Source organism: Rhinolophus hipposideros (genome assembly GCF_964194185.1).
Source record: "Rhinolophus hipposideros genome assembly, chromosome: X".
NCBI classification, from domain to species: domain Eukaryota; kingdom Metazoa; phylum Chordata; class Mammalia; order Chiroptera; family Rhinolophidae; genus Rhinolophus; species Rhinolophus hipposideros.
Window position 1 is genome coordinate 62,571,556 of NC_138046.1, and position 18,515 is coordinate 62,590,070.

At 36.2% G+C, this 18,515-nt stretch overlaps 1 pseudogene across 1 annotated transcript; it reads left to right on the forward strand.

Annotated features, from left to right (window-relative positions):
* The first annotated feature begins 603 nt into the window (after positions 1 to 603).
* LOC308495032 (mitogen-activated protein kinase 6-like) lies at positions 604 to 4,301 on the forward strand (annotated as a pseudogene). Its single transcript has 3 exons — positions 604 to 698; positions 1,900 to 3,801; positions 4,019 to 4,301. The product of its transcript is annotated as a mitogen-activated protein kinase 6-like (transcript).
* The last annotated feature ends 14,214 nt before the right edge of the window (positions 4,302 to 18,515 follow it).

Sequence of the window (18,515 nt, forward strand, 5' to 3'; positions counted from 1 at the left end):
CATACCCCAGCTCCATGAGGCCAGAAGTTCCAGTGCTCAGGGCTCTCCCAGATGTCATTCTAAGTATCTCTTCATCTGGATATTCATCTAGATCCTTTAATAATCTGAAGAACATAAGTAAGTGTTTCCCTGAGTTATGTGAGCTGCTTTAGCACATTAATTGAACTCAAGGAGGGGGCGTTTGGAACCTTCAATCTTTAGCTGGTTTGTCAGAAGCACAGGTGATAACCAGGGCTTGTGACTGGCATCTGAAGTGAGTGTGTGGTGGAGGCAGTCTTGTGGAACTAAGCCCTTGACCTGTAGGATTTGATACTATCTCCAGGTAGATAGTGTCAGAATTGAGTTAAATTGTAGAACACTTAGCTGGTGTAACAGAGAATTCCCTATTTGGGGAAAAACCTCCACATGTTTGGTGACCAGAAGTGTCAGAAGTGAACTGTTTTGTGTGAGTAGTAAAGAGATTCACAGAGAAGAGACACACAGCAAGGAAAAACACATAGGAAGGAAACATCAGAAGTTTTCCTTAAACAGACATAAAGATATACATACAGACCAATGGACCATAATAGAGATCCCCAAAAAAAGCCTTGCATATATGGTCAAATGATTTTTGACAAGGGTGCCAAAAACATCCAACTGAGGATGAATAATCTTTTCATGTACACTGGTACTGGGGAAACTGGATATGCACATGCAAGGTAATGAAGATGAATCCTAACCTTTCATTGAACACAAAAATTAATTCAAAAGGATCAAAGACCCTCATCCTCCCTCGTGGGTGAGGGTTACATGGTAGAAACTGCAGCAATGTGAGAACGTTGGAGACGCCCTCTGCTGCCGAAAGCATGGCTAGACACCTGTGCTGACACGGGGGGCTCTCTGCAGGCCCCACACTCCCTAGACGAGACGAAGAAGTCCCATTGTTGGAGCAAGATGAACAGTAGATTTTACTGTGATTGTGGTGAGATGGAGCCACCTGATCACTAACAAAAGACAAGTTCTGTTAACTAACAGCTGCCAGGGCTTCCTGTGAAAATATCCAGCAACAAAGGAAGAAAAGAAGCAAAATGGAAACAGTGCTTACTACCACCTTAGAACGATGCTGCTGCTTGGTACCAGTCCAAATCTGAATGTATTTGCACTGTGAGGAGAATGCTCATAGAAGTCTGCTATGTGCATATTTATTCACATTTTTATTAAATGTTAAATCGTTTAGCACAGTAAATCAAGTATATAATATGTAATTTCATCTGTTTGAGTTTATTTCTTTTTTTATTAAAGTTTATTGGGGTGACAATTGTTAGTAAAGTTACATAGATTTCAGGTGTACAATTCTGTAATACATTATCTGTATCTCACATTGTGTGTTCACCACCCAGAGTCAGTTCTCTTTCCATCACCGTATATTAGACCTTGTTTACCCTCTTCTAGAGCCCCTCTCCCCCCTCACTCTCTGGTAACCCCTAAATTATTGTCTATATCTATGAGCTTTTGTTCCTTCATTTGTTTGTCTTGTTCTTTTGTTGTTTTCAGTTTTACATAAGACACATCAGTGAAATCATATGGTTCTCTACTTTTTCTGTCTGACTTATTTTGCTTAGCATTATAATCTCAAGATACTTCTGTTTGAGTTTCTTAAGTGATTTCTTTAAATGTCTTCAGACTAGCTGCCCCTTTCTTGAACTATGAGTACTGCGATCTTTTTAATTCTCAGTATGAAGAGAGCTTTCTGAGCTTTAAATCTAAGTGGAACTCAACAGGCCTGGTTAGTGTATGCAACAAACATCAAGAACCCATCTTACTGTGGAAGCAAAATTATTTTTCTTCTCCCTTTTTGAAAGATCTTTCTTTTGGATACCAGTTTTCTTCCTTATTTACACAAGTTCAATAATTTGAAAGGAAAAGGCAAAGTAAGGGCTTCCAAAGGGCAGAGAAATTTGAAAGTCTCGTGTACATTCATGGTTTTGATTTGGGTTCTAGGTGTATGGACTTAAAACTACTGGGTTGTGGAGGCAGTGGATTGGTTTTTTTCTGCTGTAGACAATGACGGTGACCAAAGAGTAGCCATCAAGAAAATTGTCCTTACTGATCCCCAGGGTGTCAAACAGACTCTATGTGAATTCAAAATTATTAGAAGACTTGACCATGATAATATTGTGAAAGTGTTTGAAATTCTTGGTCCTAGTGTAAGCCAGTTAACAGATAATGAGGGCTCTCTCACTGAACTGAACAGTGTTTACATTGTTCAGGAGTACATGGAGACATACTTAGCTAATGTACTGGAGCAGGGCCCTTTACTGAAAGAGCATACCTGGCTTTTCACATAGCAGCTGCTACGTGGGCTCAAATAAATTCCCTCTGCAAACATACTGCACAGAGATCTCAAACCAGCTAATCTTTTCCTTAATACTGAAGATTTGGTGCTGAAGATAGGTGATTTGGGTCTTGCGTGGATCATGGATCCCCATTATTCCCATAAGGGTCATCTTTTTGAAGGATTGGTAACTAAATGGTACAAACGGCCACGTCTCTTACCTTCTCCTAGTAATTATACTAAAGCCACTGACATGTGGTCTGCAGGCTGCATTTTTACTAAAATGCTAACCAGTAAATCCCTCTTTGCAGGTTCATGTGAACTTGAACAGATGCAGCTAATTTTACAATTGATTCCTGTTGTACATGAGCAAGATCATCAGAAGCTTCTCAGCGTAATTCCAATTTGCATCAGAAATGACATAACTGGGCCACATAAACCTTTAACTCAGCTATTTCTGAGTGTTAGTCAAGAAGCACTGGATTTCTTGGAACAAATTTTGACGTTTAGCTCCATGGATTGGTTCACAGCAGAAGAAGCACTTTCCCATACTTACATGAGCATATATTCTTTTGCAATGGCTGAGCCAATATCAATTCATCCTTTTCATATTGAAGATGAAGGTGAAGATACTTTGCTTTTGGCTGAAACTCATAGTCACACTTATAATTGGGAAAGGTACCATGATTACCAATGATTGGCCTATACATAAAAACTTTGATATTGATGACGTTCAGCTTGACCCAAGAGCTCTGTCTGATGTCACTGATGAAGAAGAATGTACAAGTCAATCCTTGAAAATATTTGGATTGGGATCATGAAAAGTATTTGGAGGATCCTCCTTTTGATACCAGTTACTCTACTGAGCCTTGATGGCAGTACACAGATCATCATGAAAACAAATATTGTGATCTGGAGTGTAGCCATACTTGTAACTACAAAAGGAGGTCGTCATCATCATATTTAGACAATTTAGTTTGGAGAGAGAGTGAACTTAACCATTACTATGAACTGAAGTTTATTATAGATCTTTCCAATTAGAAGGAATGAAGCAAAGAAAAATCAGGTTAAAAAGGCAAGTCAAAATGTAAAAGGAATGGATTGGTTAAAGCCCAGATACCTCTGGAGGAAGCATCACAACAACTGGCTGAAAAATAAAGGGAGAAGAACCAGGAATTTGACTTTGATTCTTTTATTCCAGAAACTATTCAACTTTGTTCACAACATGAGCCTACTGATGGTGTTGATAAATTAAATGATTCGAATAGCTCAGTGTGCCAACTAGAAATGAAAACTTTGATATCAAAGTCAGTAAGCTGAGAAAAACAGGAAAAAGGAATGGTAAGTTTGGCTCAATTAGAAGCTTTGTATCAATCTTCTTGGGATACCCAGTTTGTGGGTGGTGGGGAGGACTGTTTTCTCATAAATCAGTTTTATTGTGAGGTAAGCAAGGTTGAACAAATTGATAAGGAAAACACACCAGTTGTGTGTGTGTGCTTGTGTCCTTGGGCATGTCACTCAACCTCTCCCAAATCTCTAGTTTTATCATCTGTGAAATGAGGCATCATAATAGCACCTATCATAACGTTGTTGAGAAGATTATGTCAGCTAATGTATCATAACACACATTCACATAAACAGTGTTCAATAAATGCTATGTCTACAACTAAAACAAAAACAACAAAAACAACAACAACACACCAGTTACTTGGACAAGTTCATTAGCATGAAAGAAGATTCTGAAATGCCAGAACCTGAGCCAGTAAAGGATGGGAACCTTGGGGAGAGAGGAAATGACGGATTTCTGAGTAACAGTGGTGAGTTCCTCTTTAGCAAGCAGCTTCAATCCATAGGCATCCAACAGTTTCACAGACCTATGGGGTCACCACTTAAGTCAATACAGGCCACATTAACACCTTCTGCTATGAAATCTTCCCCTCAGATCCCTCATAAAACATACAGCAGCATTCTGAAATGTCTGAACTAAAAGACTCAGCAGACATTTCTCATAGTATTCTTCATGAAATGTATTTGTCTTTTTTATTACTAGTGTTTAAGCCATTTTTTTTTACTTGAATCAGATGGTCTCATTTAGAAAGGATTTTATTAGTTCTTGGTTTTTATTTTTTAAAAGATTTTTACTAAAATACAGCTAACGCACAACATTAGTTTCAGGTGTACACAAGAATTATTGAACATTTATATACCTAAAGAAGTGATAACCATGATAAGTCCAGCATCCATCTAACACTGTACCATGCAATCACGATATTATTGACTATATTGCCCATGCTGTATATTACATCCTCATGACTTATTTGTTTTATACCTGGAAATTTGAACCTCTTATTCCCCTTCACATCCCTCCCTTTTTTCATTTTTCAATTACAGTTGACATTCAATATTATTACATATAAATTTCAGGTGTACAGCATAGTGGTAGGATATTTATATAACTTAAGAAGTGATCCACCTGGCACTATATATACTTATTACCATATTACAGACTATATTCCCTATGCTTTACTTTACATCCTCATGATTATTTTGTAACTACCAATCTGTACTTCTTAATGCCTTCACCTTTTCACCCTGTCACTCAAGCCCCCTCCCATCTATCACCCCAATAAATCTAGTACCATCTGACACCATACATAGTTACTACAATATTATTGACTATATTCCTTATGCTATACCCTACATCCACATGACTGCTTTGTAAGAACAAATTTGTACTTCTTAATGCCTTCCCTTTTTCAAACCCCGCCCCAACTCCCTCTCATCTGGCAACCACAAAAATGCTCTCTGTATCTACAGGTCTGTTTCTATTTTCTTTGTTTATGTTGTTCTTTAGATTCCACATATAAGCAAAATCACATTGCATCCGTCTTTCTCTATTTGACATATTTCACTCAGCGTAGTATCCTCCAGGTCCATCATGCTGCCAAGATGGTGAGAACTCATTCCCTTTCGTAACCGAGCAATATTCCAGTGTATATATGTACCACCTACTCTTTATTTATTCATTAGTCGATGGACACCCAGGCTGCCTCCACATCTTGGCCATTGTAAACAATTCTGTAATGAACATATGGATGCACACATCCACTTGTAGTAGCGTTTTGGGTTTCTTTGGATAATTACCCAGAAGTGGGATTACTGGGTCCTTTTTTGTCTCTTGTTATACACTTATTTTAAAGTCTATTTTTGTCTAGTAGAAGCAACGCTACTCCAGCTTTTTGATATTTTTATTTTCATTAAACATCTTTTTTCCATCCCTTTACTTTCAGTCTGTGTGTCTTTTGATCTGTAAAGGTCTTATTTTCTTATCTATTTATCCACCTTATGCCTTTTGATTGGGGCATTTAATCTATTTACATTTAAAGTAATTGTTGATAGACATGTAGTTATTGCCATTTTATTATTCATATTTTTAATCTTTTTTTATTTCTTCTTAAAGAAGTTTCCTTAACGTTTCTTGCAATACTGCTTTGGTGGTGATGAACTCCATTAGCTTTTTCTTGTCTGGGAAGCTCTTTATCTGTCCTTCAATTCTATATGATAGCTTTCCTGGATAGAGTAGTCTTGGTTGTAGGTCCTTTCTTTTCATCACTTTGAATATTTCCTGCCAATCCCCTCTGGTCTGCAAAGTTTCTGCTGAGAAATCACCTGAGAGCTCTGTTGTAGATAACTGATTTTCTCTTGCTGCCTTTAACATTCTCTCCTTGTGTTTAACCTTCGGCATTTTAATTATGATGAGTCTTGGTGTGGAACTACCTGGGTTCATCTTGTTTGTGACTCTCTGCACTTTCTGGGCATATATGTCTGTTTCCTTTGCCAAGTTAGGGAATTTTCCTGTCATAATTTCTTCAAATAGGTTTTCAATTCTTTGCTGCTTCACTTTTCCTTCTGGTACCCCTATTATGTGAAAGTTGATATGCTTAATGTTGTACGCTTTAAAAATATCCTCTTTTTTTTTGGATTTTTTTTTCTTTTGCTGTTCTGGTTGGGTGTTTTTTTGCTACATTATCTTCCAAATCACTGATTTGATCCTCTGCTTCATCTAATCTACTATTGATTCCTTCTGGTGTGTTCTTCATTTCAGTTATTGTATTCTTCACTTCTTACTGGTTCTTCTTTGTGGTTTCTATTTCCATTATTAAGTTTCCTGTCTTTTTGTTGAAGCTCTCACTGAGATAATTGAGCAAGCTTATAACCAATTTTTGAACTCTGCACCTGGTAGATTGTTTGTTTCCATTTTGCTTAGTTCTTTTTCTGGAGCTTTGTTCTGTTCTTTAATTTGGGGTATGTTTCTTTGTCTTCTCATTTTAGCTGCCTCCCTGTGTTTGTTTCTATGTATTAGGTAGAGCTGCTATGTCACATGGTCTTGGTAGAGTGGCTTTATGTAGTAGGTGTGCTGTGGGACCCAGTGGCACAGTCTCGCTGGTCACCTGAGCTGGGTGTTGCAGGTGTGTCCCTTGTATGGGTTATGTGTGCTCTCCTGTTGTAATTGAGCCTTGATTGCTGTTGGCACACCAGTGTAAGGGAGAGACCCTCAGGCTTATTGATTGTGAAGACCGGCCATGACTACAGTGAAGGAGCTGTTGTATTGGTGCTTATTTTATAAAGCATAATTCAAAAAGCATGCATTTTGAATTAGATATACTGTGTTCAAATCCTGCCTCTGTCACTTATCAGTCAAATGGCCTAGGGCAAGTTGCTTAATTTTCTCGAAATCTAAATGAGTAATGCGTTAGTAGGTTTAAAGACATAATTTGTTGAAAGTGTTTACCATATTCTGTAGCACTTATTAAGTATTCAATCTATTATGATTATTATCAAATTATGCACTATACTAAGGGATAATAAACTTTTAAATGGGTGGGTATATTCAACTTGTGATAAAATGATTGTATGCAGCACTTTATGGCTCTACTAACATTAATAACTATGGCATGTATAGTTGTATGAAATATTTTCTTAGTAGATCAACATATTGTTTTTATTTTATATTGTAATTGAACATAACCATGGAACTGAATACCTCCTTCTACATTTTTCAGAGGATAAGTGAAGACGGACTTGAGAGCAGACAATAAGTAGTATGTTTGAAAAATCTTGGCATCTTGCAGAATGAGAGAAAAACAAGAAAAACACGAGGGGGCCCTGAGAAAAGATATTGGTGAGTTGAAATGTAGATATTTTTTCTTTCACCTTGAATTTTTTCTAATTTAGTTCATAATCAGAATGAGAAATTTAACACAGAGCTTTTCTTTTATTTATTTATTGGGGTGACAATTGTTAGTAAAATTACATAGAATTCAGGTGTACAATTCTGTATTACATCATCTATAAATCCCATTGTGTGTTCACCACCCAGGGTCAGTTCTCCTTCCATCACCATATATTTGATCCCCCTTACCCTCATTACCCACCCCTCACCCCCTTACCCTCTGGTAACCACTAAACTATTGTCTATGTCTATGAATTTTTGTTTCTCACTTGTTTGTCTTGTTCTTTTGTTGTTTTTGGTTTATATACCACATATCAGTGAAATCCTATGGTTCTCTGCTTTTTCTGTGTGACACATTTAGCTTAGCATCATACTCTCAAGATCCATCCATGTTGTCACAAATGTTCCTATATCATCTTTTCTTACCACCAAATAGTATTCCCTTGTGTATATATACCACAACTTCTTTATCCATTCATCTATAGAAGGACATTTTGGTTGTTTCAATGTTTTGGCCACTGTAAACAAAGCTGTAATGAACATTGGAGCACACTTATCTTTATGGATAAATGTTTTCAGATTGTTCGGGTAGATACCCAGGAGGGGATTGCTGGGTCATACAGTAATTCTATTCATAATTTTTTGAGGAACCTCCACACTGCCTTCCATAGTGGCTGCACCAATTTGCATTCCCACCAACAGTGTATGAGGGTTCCTCTTTCTCCACAGCCTCCGCAACAGTTGTTACTATTTGTCTTGTTGATGATAGCCATTCTGACTGGGGTAAGGTGCTATCTCATTGTGGTTTTTATTTGCATTTATCTAATGATTAGTGATGTTGAACATTTTTTCATATGTCTATTTGCCATTTTTATGTCCTCTTTGGAGAAATGTCTCTACAGATCGTTTGCCCATTTTTCAACTGGGTTGTTTGTTTTTTTGTTGTTGAGTTTCATGAGTCTCTTTTATATTTTGGATATTAGCCCCTTATTGGAGGCACTGTTTCCAAAAACCTTCTCCCATTCAGTTGGTTGACTCTTTATTTTGTCGATAGTTTCTTTTGCTGTGCAGAAGCTTTTCAGTTTCATATAGTCCCATTTGTTTATTTTAGCTTTTACTTCCCTTGCCTTTGGAGTCAAATTCATAAAATGCTCTTTGAACCCAAGGACCATTAGTTTAGTATCTATGTTTTCTTCTATGCAGTTTATTGTGTCAGGTCTTATGCTCAAGTCTTTGATCCATTTTGAAGTAATTTTAGTACATGGTGACAGATAGCAGTACAGTTTCATTCTTTTGTTTGTGGCTATCCAATTCTCCCAGCACCATTTATTGAAGAGGCTGTCTTTCCTCCATTGTATGTTTTGAGCTTCTTTGTCAAAAATTATCTGTCTATATTTATGCGGTTTTATTTCTGGGTTCTCAATTCTATTCCATTGGTCTATGTGTCTGTTTTTCTGCCAATATCATGCTGTTTTGATTATTGTAGCCCTGTAGTACAAGCTAACGTCAGGGAGTGTGATACCTCCAGTATTGTTCTATTTTTTAAGATTGCTTTGGCTATTCAGGGTCCTTTGTGGTTCCAAACAAATCTGATGATTTTTTTCCATTTCTTTAAGAAATGTCATTGGGATTTTGTTGGGGATTGCATTAAATCTGTTTATTGCTTTGAGTAATATGGCCATTTTAACTATGTTGATTCTTCCAATCCATGAGCATGGAATTTCTTTGTGTCTTGTTCTATTTCTTTCAAAAATATCTTATAGTTTTCAGCATATGAGTCCTTCACATCCTTGGTTAAGTTTATGCCTAGGTATTTTATTCTTTTTGCTGCAATTGTAAAAGGAATTGTTTTTTGTATTTCTTTTTCTGAGATTTCATTGTTAGTATATGGGGAGGCAATGAACATTTGTATGTTGATTTTGTAGCCGGCAACTTTACTGTACTGGTTGATTGTTACTAATAGCTTTTTGATTGAGTCTTTAGGGTTTTCTATATATAGCATCATGTCATCTGCAAAGAGTGATAATTTAACTTCTTCTTTCCCAAAGTGGATGCCTTTTATTTCTTTCTCATGCCTGATTACTCTGGCAAGGACTTCCAACACTATGTGGAAAAGCAGAGGTGATAGGGGACAGCCCTGTCATGTTCCTGAACATAGAGCAAAGGGCTTCAGTTTTTCACCATTAATTATAAGATTAGCTGAGGGCTTGTCATATATGGCCTTTATTATGTTAAGGTATTTTCCTTCTATACCTATTTTATTAAGTGTTTTAATCATAAATGGATGTTGTATCTTGTCAACCGCTTTTTCTGCATCAATTGATATAATCACATGATTTTTGTCCTTTATTTTGTTTACGTGATATATTACATTGATGGATTTGCAAATGTTGAACCATCCTTGTGCCCCGGGGATGAACCCCACTTGGTCGTGATGAATAATCTTTTTAATGCATTGTTGTATTCGATTTGCTAGAATTTTGTTTAGGATTTTTGCATCTGTATTCATCAGAGATATTGGTCTGTAGTTTTCTTTTTTTGTGTTGTCCTCACCAGGTTTTTGTATCAGGTAATGTTGGCCTCAGAAAATGAGTTAGGGAGTACTGTCTCTTCTTCAATTTTTTGGAAGAGTTTGAGCAGGATTGGCATTAGATCCTCTTTGGAGGTTTGGTAGAATTCACTAGTGAAGCAATCTGGTCTCAGACTTTTCCTTTTGGGAAGATTTTGGATGACTTATTCAACTTCGTTACTGGTGATCAGTCTGTTTAGATTTCCAAGTCCTTCACGGTTTAGCCTTGGAAGGCTATATGTTTCTAAGAACTTGTCCATTACTTCTAGGTTATTGAATTTGATGGTATGTAGTCCTTCATAGTATTCTTGGATGATCCTTTGTATTTCTGTGGTGTCGGTGATCACGTCATTTTTTTCATTTCTGATTTTGTTAATTAGTGTCTTCTCTCTTTTCGTCTTTGTGAGTTCAAGCCAAGGGTTTGTCAATTTTGTTAATCTTTTCAAAGAACCAGCTTTTTGTCACATTAATTTTTTCTATTGTCTTTTTGTTCTTTATTTCATTTAGTTTTGCTCTGATTTTTGTTATTTTCTTTCTTATGTTCACCATGGGTTTCACTTGTTCTTTTTCTATTTCTTTAAGGTGTAACGTGAGGTTATTTATTTGGAATTTTTTTGTTTCTTGAGACAGGCCTGTAATGATGTAAATTTCCTTCTTAAAACTGCTTTCACTGCATTCCAAATATTTTGGTAGGATGCATTTTCATTGTCATTTGTTTCTATGTATCTTTTGAAGTCTCCTCTAATTTCTTCTTTGACCCAGCCGTTCTTTAGAAGCATGTTGTTTAATCTCCATGGATTTGTGTTTTTTCCGGCTTCCTTTTCGCAGTTTATATCCAATTTCAAAGTCATGTGATCAGAGAATATCCCTGGTATGATTTCAATCTTCTTAAATTTGCTGAGGCTGATTTTATGCCCCAATATTTGGTCTGTCCTTGAGAAAGTTCCATGGACACTAGAAAAAAATGTATAGTCTGATGTTTTATGATGAAGTGCTCTACATATGTCAATTATGTCCATTTGATCTATGTGTCATTTAGGGCTGCTATTTCGTTATTTATCTTCTGTTTGGATGATCTATCCATAGCTGTCAATGATGTATTTAAGTCCCCTAATATAATTGTGTTTTGGTCAATTTCTCCCTTTAGTTCTGTTAGTAGTTGCTTGGTATATTTTGGTGCTCCCTGATTGGGGGCATAAATATTGATGACTGTTATGTCTTCTTGTTGTATAGTCCTCTTTACCATTATGAAATGTCCATCTTTGTCTCTTGTTATCTTTTCAACCTGAAGTCTGTTTCATCTGATATCATTATGGCTACACCTGATTTTCGCTGGGTACCATTTGCTTGGAGTGTCAATTTTCACCCTTCCACTTTGAGTCTATGCTTGCCCTTGTAGCTGAGATGTGTCTGTTGGAGACATCATATGGTTTGCTTTAGTTTTTTATGCAATCTGCTACTCTGTGCCTTTTTATTGGTGAGTTCAGTCCATTTACAGTTAGGGTGATTATCAATATGTGAGGATTTCCCGTCATCCTGTCTTTAGTTTTCTGGTAAGGCTGTGTCTCCATTGTTTATTTGCCTTTTTGTTGTTGTCTATTATTTCTGTGTGGTGGTATTCTATGATATTTCCCTCTGTTGCTTCTTTTATTACAGTATATATTTCAGTTCTTGGGTTTTTTTGAGTGGTTACCCTTAAGTTTATATAAAAGAAAGTTTAATATTTAGAGTTTTCCATTTCCTTCAGCACGCTTATTTCTCCATTCCCATATTTTGGTTCAGGACTTACTCTCCCCGTTTTTATGTTTTGGTTGCCACAAATTGTTTCTGTTGATGATGGTCGAGTAGCCTCCTTTAGTATTTCTTGTAGTGCAGGTCATGCATTAGAAAATTCCCTCAGCTTCTGTATGTCTAGAAAGGTCTTTATGCCTCCTTCATATCTAAAGGATATGTTTGCTGTGTATATTATTCTTGGCTCATAATTTCTCTCTTTCAATAGTTTGAATATTTTGTTCTACTCCCTTCTGGCTGGTAGAGTTTCTGCTGAAAAATCTGATGATAATTTAATGGGCTTTCCTTTGTAGGTTATTGTCTTCTTTTCCCTGGCTGCCTTGAAGATTCTTTGTTTGTCGTTGATTTTAGACAGCTTTGATACAATGTGCCTTTGAGAAGGCCTGTTGCGATTGAGATAATTAGGTGTTCTATTTGCTTCTTGGATTCGAGGATTCAGTTCTGTCCACAAATTTGGAAAGTTCTGTTCGACAATTTGTTTGAATATATTCTCTGTTCTCTTCTCTCTTTCTTCTCTTTCTGGTATGCCCATTATTCTTATATTGCTCTTTCTGATGGAATCAGAAAGTTCTTTTAGAGTGCTTTCATTTTTTTTAAGTCTCGAGTCTCTGTCGTCTTCCATCTGTGTAATTTCCATATTTCTATCTTTGATGTCACTGATTCTTTCTTCCATCTGGTCAACTCTATTATCTAAGCTGGTTATTTCATTGTTAGTTTCTTCTATTGAGTTCTTAATCTCCAGAAATTCCATTTGGTTCTTTTTTAAAATTTCAAGCTTTTTCGTAAAATGCTCATGATGTTCTTTTAGTGTGTTTCTGAGTTCATTAAACTACCTTTCTGTGTTTTCTTGCATCTCGTTGAGTTTTTTCAGAACTGCAATCTTAAATTCTCTGTCATTTAAATCACATATTTCCATATTTCTAAGGTCCTTTTCTGGAGACTTTTCACTTTCTTTCTGAGTTTTCCTGTTGTCTTGGTTATTCATGGCAATTACTGATTTATTATTTCTCTTCCTAGACATCTATAGGAGTGGCTTCTGCAACAGATTGACAGCAAGAGGTCTTTCTTTTGTTTTCCAGTACTTGTTGGTAGAATGTTTTATTTTCTCTCCACTGCAGCCTTTTTTTTTCTCTCTCAGATTATTTTGGTATGTTTTCTCTGCACTATTCCAGCTTCTCACACAATGGGGGGATTCCCTTGGAGACAGGCTTCTCCTTCGTTAATAGTTCACCTGGGACACAGGGAGCCGTGTCCCTGCAGGGTTGTGGAGAGCTTTTGAAGTTCCAAAGCTCTTCCTGCACCAGATTCAGAGCCCATGTGTTTCAGCAGTTTTGTTTACTGCTGCAGGCATCCACCCAGATAGGTGGGGCCAGAGGCGTGGTGAGTTGTTAATGGTGGCAGAGAGCAATGGTGGCGACCACCACCACAGCCGGGTCTGCTTCCACAGCTCCCTCCCCTTTGCCGGAACAAGTTGTGTTCCGAATATGTGTCTGGGATCCACAGTTCTCAGAACAGCAAATATTCTGTTCTTTTGATCTGACACTGCTACTGTTTTGCTTCTAGCACCGGGCAGGTGTGGGCGGGACGAGCTCTGGGAGGGTAGGTAGGAGTCAGCTAATCTCAGCGCCTAAGGCTTCTGTTCTCTGCTAGGCAGTGAGGGCTTAAAGCACCGTTTTCAGCCTTCTTCCCTCAGTCTTTTCTCCAAGGTCTCTGCCTTAAGCGTTCGGTTCAGCCATGTTATATGCTGCCCCCTCAGCACTGTGGGCCATAAGCAGAGCCCTAGCAGTCTGAGTTCTTCCCTCTCCCACATCTGTGGTAGTTCCAGGATGCAGTGAGCTCGGAGCACTGAGGTAGGTCTGTGTCCTGCACGTACGCATCTCCGTCTCTGCACTTCTCCCTTCCCTTCTCCCGTCTTGCGCAATTTTCCCACCTTTACATGAATTCAGTAGTGGACCTCTTTGTCTTGCCTGTCTGCTGTGCAGGGAGTCCTTTGTGGAGTTATTGTTGTTCGATTAGTTGTAAATTCCAGGGGAGCTTTACAGAGGCTCACCTCATGCCACCATTTTTCTTCCCATTCTATTCCAGAGGTTTCTAATCTCCTGATCTTTATGTTATTCTTTATTTTCCCCTTGTACCTATGACTGTCCTCTGTTATTTCTAGTAAAGAGCTTAAAATTACACAACACTGAATTGGAGTACTTTAACCAATAACCCAAGTGAGATAAATCTTTTTCATTATGAAAACAATTATATCTACATAATATGAACCCACATATCAGGATTACTTGTGTGATCTTTTAAGTTATAATTTTGTTGGAAAGACAAACTAATTACCACTGAGCCCTAGATTGCTTAAGTTCGGAGCCTGGAAAACTTTTGAGCATGTGTGTCTAAGCCAAAGTATATAAACCAGATCCTTTTCCCATCAAAGTACTTACTGAGCCCAGGAAAAAATGGGGCTTTTTAAAAATAATTGAATAAATAAAAGAATTAAACATCTCTCCCTACCAAGTGCGCCTTAACCAATAGTAAAGCCAATGAAAAGCACTAATACCTGACAACTAGACTTCAGGACAACATGTTCAAAGGAACTTGTTTTTATAGTCTATTGTCCTCAATTTTGAAATACAAATAGAGTTCTCAGGTAAATGGTAATTAGTGAGTCACAGTTGAGCTGTTAAAATATTTAAGCCATAATTTGTAACACAGAATGCAAAGGCCCTAAATAGGCTCTGTATAAACTTTCAAATGTAAATTATTTACAGAAAATGTACAGAGTTGATATTTTGACAAGAGAAAGAGAGTGAAACAGAATATTGTGCATTATTTCAACACATTTACCACCTGGTTATACAGCAGTAGCAGTGCCTCCAACAGTATGAGTAATATTAAATTTCATTTTTAAACCAAACTGAATTTAAAAGGGCTGAATTTTTTGTACTGTTCATGGGAAATTAACCTTATAGCTTTTACTGTTGATAAGTCAGTATGTTCTTTGCACATGATTTTTAAATTCTTGCAGTAGATTAGACCATAAAAATTGTTCTGCATTAGTAACTATTTCAGATTTTTACTCTTTGTTAGTGATCTTATCATTAATACTGATAGAAAATGTAAAGATGGTTATTATTATCTGCATAGCTAATATTTAATCGTGATAACCCATTATAAGTGAACAGTCTTATTGGCTGCAAATTAGTGACTTTTAAAATTCTGTCTTGGAAAATAAACATCTATGTTGCTCAATGTCATTAGACACTAGTAAAAAGAAACCTGTCTGATAGAATTGCTTTTGAAGAAAGTTTAATATGAGGGAAAATATGACATTGAAAATAATTTTTGGTTTTAATATTTGATTCATTTGTAGAGGTTTGAATTAATATTATATTTTTACATGTTATTTGAAGTCCCCAAGAGCTTTGGTGAAATTGGTTACTTTAAAACAAATAGTGAAAAGATAATATTTTATTGGCTATTGCAATATATTTCTAATCTTAGAAACTGTTTTTTCTTTACCTGGTCACTTCATTTGTCCTTTTAAGAAACTATAACGTTATTAATCCTATCAGTTACATTTTGCCATGTGTCTGCCTTGCAATAATCTGTTAATCTTTCTACAATATTATTTTACTTATCAAAAATACAAGACATAAGAACAATATGTGAATATTACTACAGTAGTTACTGTGCAAAATATAATAAGCAGATTAAAATATTATTTTAAAATGTGATGGTGTGAACATTTCTGCCTGCAAGTCATTTACGCTAAAGAGATTGTTGAACATTAATTATGTTTAATTTGTTAAATCTAGAACTGTTTTACCTACATAAATAGTTCTCTATAATATTGTTACTCTGAGCTAGAGTTTTCAGTTTTGAGTAATGTCATTCATCATACAGAAAAAGTTTAGTTTTTACCTACCGTACAAGTCACAAGAAGTGGGTTGATTTTTTTCTTTAGATCACATGCTGAATCATAGTTTCCTATATGAAATGTGTCCTTATACCTCTATTCATTTATCAGATACAACTGAAAATAAAATTACAGAAGAAATATTTATGTGAAAGTTGTAGTGGGAGACTTATGAATAAAGATGGTGAACGAGACATATGCATGAATCTCTACTCTCTCCTAAAACCTCACTATAATGTTTGGGGAACTTTTCGTCATAGACCCATAGTCAAAGAGAATGAAAGAGGACTAAAGAGAGACAAATTTGGAAACTGAAAATCAGATGAGTGAATGATAACTGACTTAGAGGACCCATGAAATCTGAGTCCTAAGGTAGAAGTAGGAAAAGTTGAGATATTGTCCAAAGCTTTAGGAACTGCTAAAGGTATCATTGCTAGAGGGGAAGAGAGTTGAGCTAAACAACAAAAGGGTAGATTGGAAAATTAAAACAAAAAAATCCTATCCTTACTGCCACAGATAGAAATTTCCTCTCTTTAGTCCAGCAGAAGACTGAACTTTTATTCTTTTCTTGGGGGTGTGTGTGGAGTTTTATCCTTTGAAAAGGATGGAATAAAAGGTATTTAGACTGAGGTGCACCTAGCATAGTTGAATTGGCATAATGCAATTTTGAATTCAGGAAGGTATACACTGACTTAATGTTGAGACACCCAGCCTTCTTCTCCCAGAATTATGGCAGCCAAGATAATGACAGAAAACAAAGGCTGAATATATTTCTCTGGAGGATCTGACTGTCCAAAAAAAGAGACTGAAATGTAGACATTGGGTTTTGTTACATAAAATTGGCTCATGCAGAAGACTCTACACTGGAGAACACAGTCTAAAACAACTATTCTTGTGTACAGAACTTTTAATCAGCTTTTCACTATTTCACCCTTGTATATAAGCGTATAGTGAGCCTTAACAGGCACTTCGGGAAAACACTGGTTGAAAGCGTGAGAGCAAAACAAACATAAAATAAGAAAGTTGTTAGAATCAGAGACCTTGAATGGAGAAGAAACTTAAATACACACACACACACACACACACACACACACACAAGCAGACACGTGTGCTTGTGTGTGCACGTGCATGCAGTAATGAAATAACACATTATATAAGAGTGAAACATCCAGAAAATAATATAATACCTGGAAATTAAAATTGTGTTATGAAAATGAAAAAAACAAAAACTAAATTCAGTGGTTGTGAGATAAAGTTGAAGATGTATCTCAGAAAATAGAGCAGACAAAGAAATGGAAAATAGAAGAAGATAAGTCAATGAACATTTAGTCCAATTCTATGGAGAAAGAACACGGAAAATAGAGTGGAGAAAATTAAAAAAAAAAAAAATTCAGGTAATTTTGTCAGCCCTAAAGTGTATGAGTGTTTAGATTTGCAGAGTTCATCAAGTTCTAGCACAACTTTCAGAAATAGATCCATACCAGTAGTAATAACTAACATTTATTGAGTGCTTATCCCATGCCATTCACTGTTCTGAACACTTTTCACGTATTAACCCATTTAAATGCTTGCAATATCCCCAAGAAGTGTGTGTTATTATCATCCTCATTTTAAAAGATGAGGTTAATTTAATATGAGAATTTTACACTCGGTAAGTAAGTAGTCCAAAGTTACAGAGCTGGGATTTGATCCCAAGGACTCTTAACCACTATTTTGAAGTTTTAATACACTAAAGGCAAAGACAAGACTCTACAAGTATCCAGAGACATGGAAAACAGACAAACAAATATTCTTCATTCAATTCAAAATATATATCATTAGAAGGTAATTGGATTTCTCAATAGCAACACTGGAAATTAGAAAATAACTGGTGAGTGTCCTTAAAATTATGAAGAAAAATAATTGCCAATCTAGAATTCTAAATTTTAACTCTTAGTCAAATGTGAGAGTGGATTAAAATTACTTGTAGATATGCATGGTCTCTGAAAATAAACTTTCAATGCACTCTTTCCCAGTAAGTACTCATGGATTTAGTCTACCAAGACATACAATACTAAGTATCTAGGGAGTAGGGGATCCAGTATAAGAAAGAATTAAAAGGAAAACCCAGGGTGAGGGTGAAGGGAGATTACAAAACAAGAGTTTGCAACAGGATTAGAGAGCAACCAGTCCAGATTGTAGTAAACTGGAAGCCTTCAGAGAGACTTTAAGAGAATAAATTGTAAGAATATCTAATGTGTTTGAATACACTAAGAGAATAATTACAAAATGGAGGGAGGGGTTGAGGGTTGAATCAGTAATTATAACATAGGAAGTTAAGGAAATAAAAATCCAAAATAATGGTTAACTCCAAGGAAAATACAAAGTTAGTCTTGACATAAAATGTGTTCATAGCATGCTACATGGCTCAGTTGTGGATAGCAAGGTACATAGTGGTCATAGAGATATAAACCAAATTGATTTCAATGATATTTTTGAAACAAAATAATTATTTTAATATGTAAGTGCTCTAATATGATTGTATTACAACATGTAGTGAAATAATGAAACAGCGCTCATATTTGTATCTATATGTAAAATCACCACGAACGTGGCAGCTACAAATGCAGACCAATACAGACCTGCTCTGTTGTCATCTCAACATCAGGAACAGATTGACATTAGCAATATGATTTTCTAAAATGTGGACAATTAT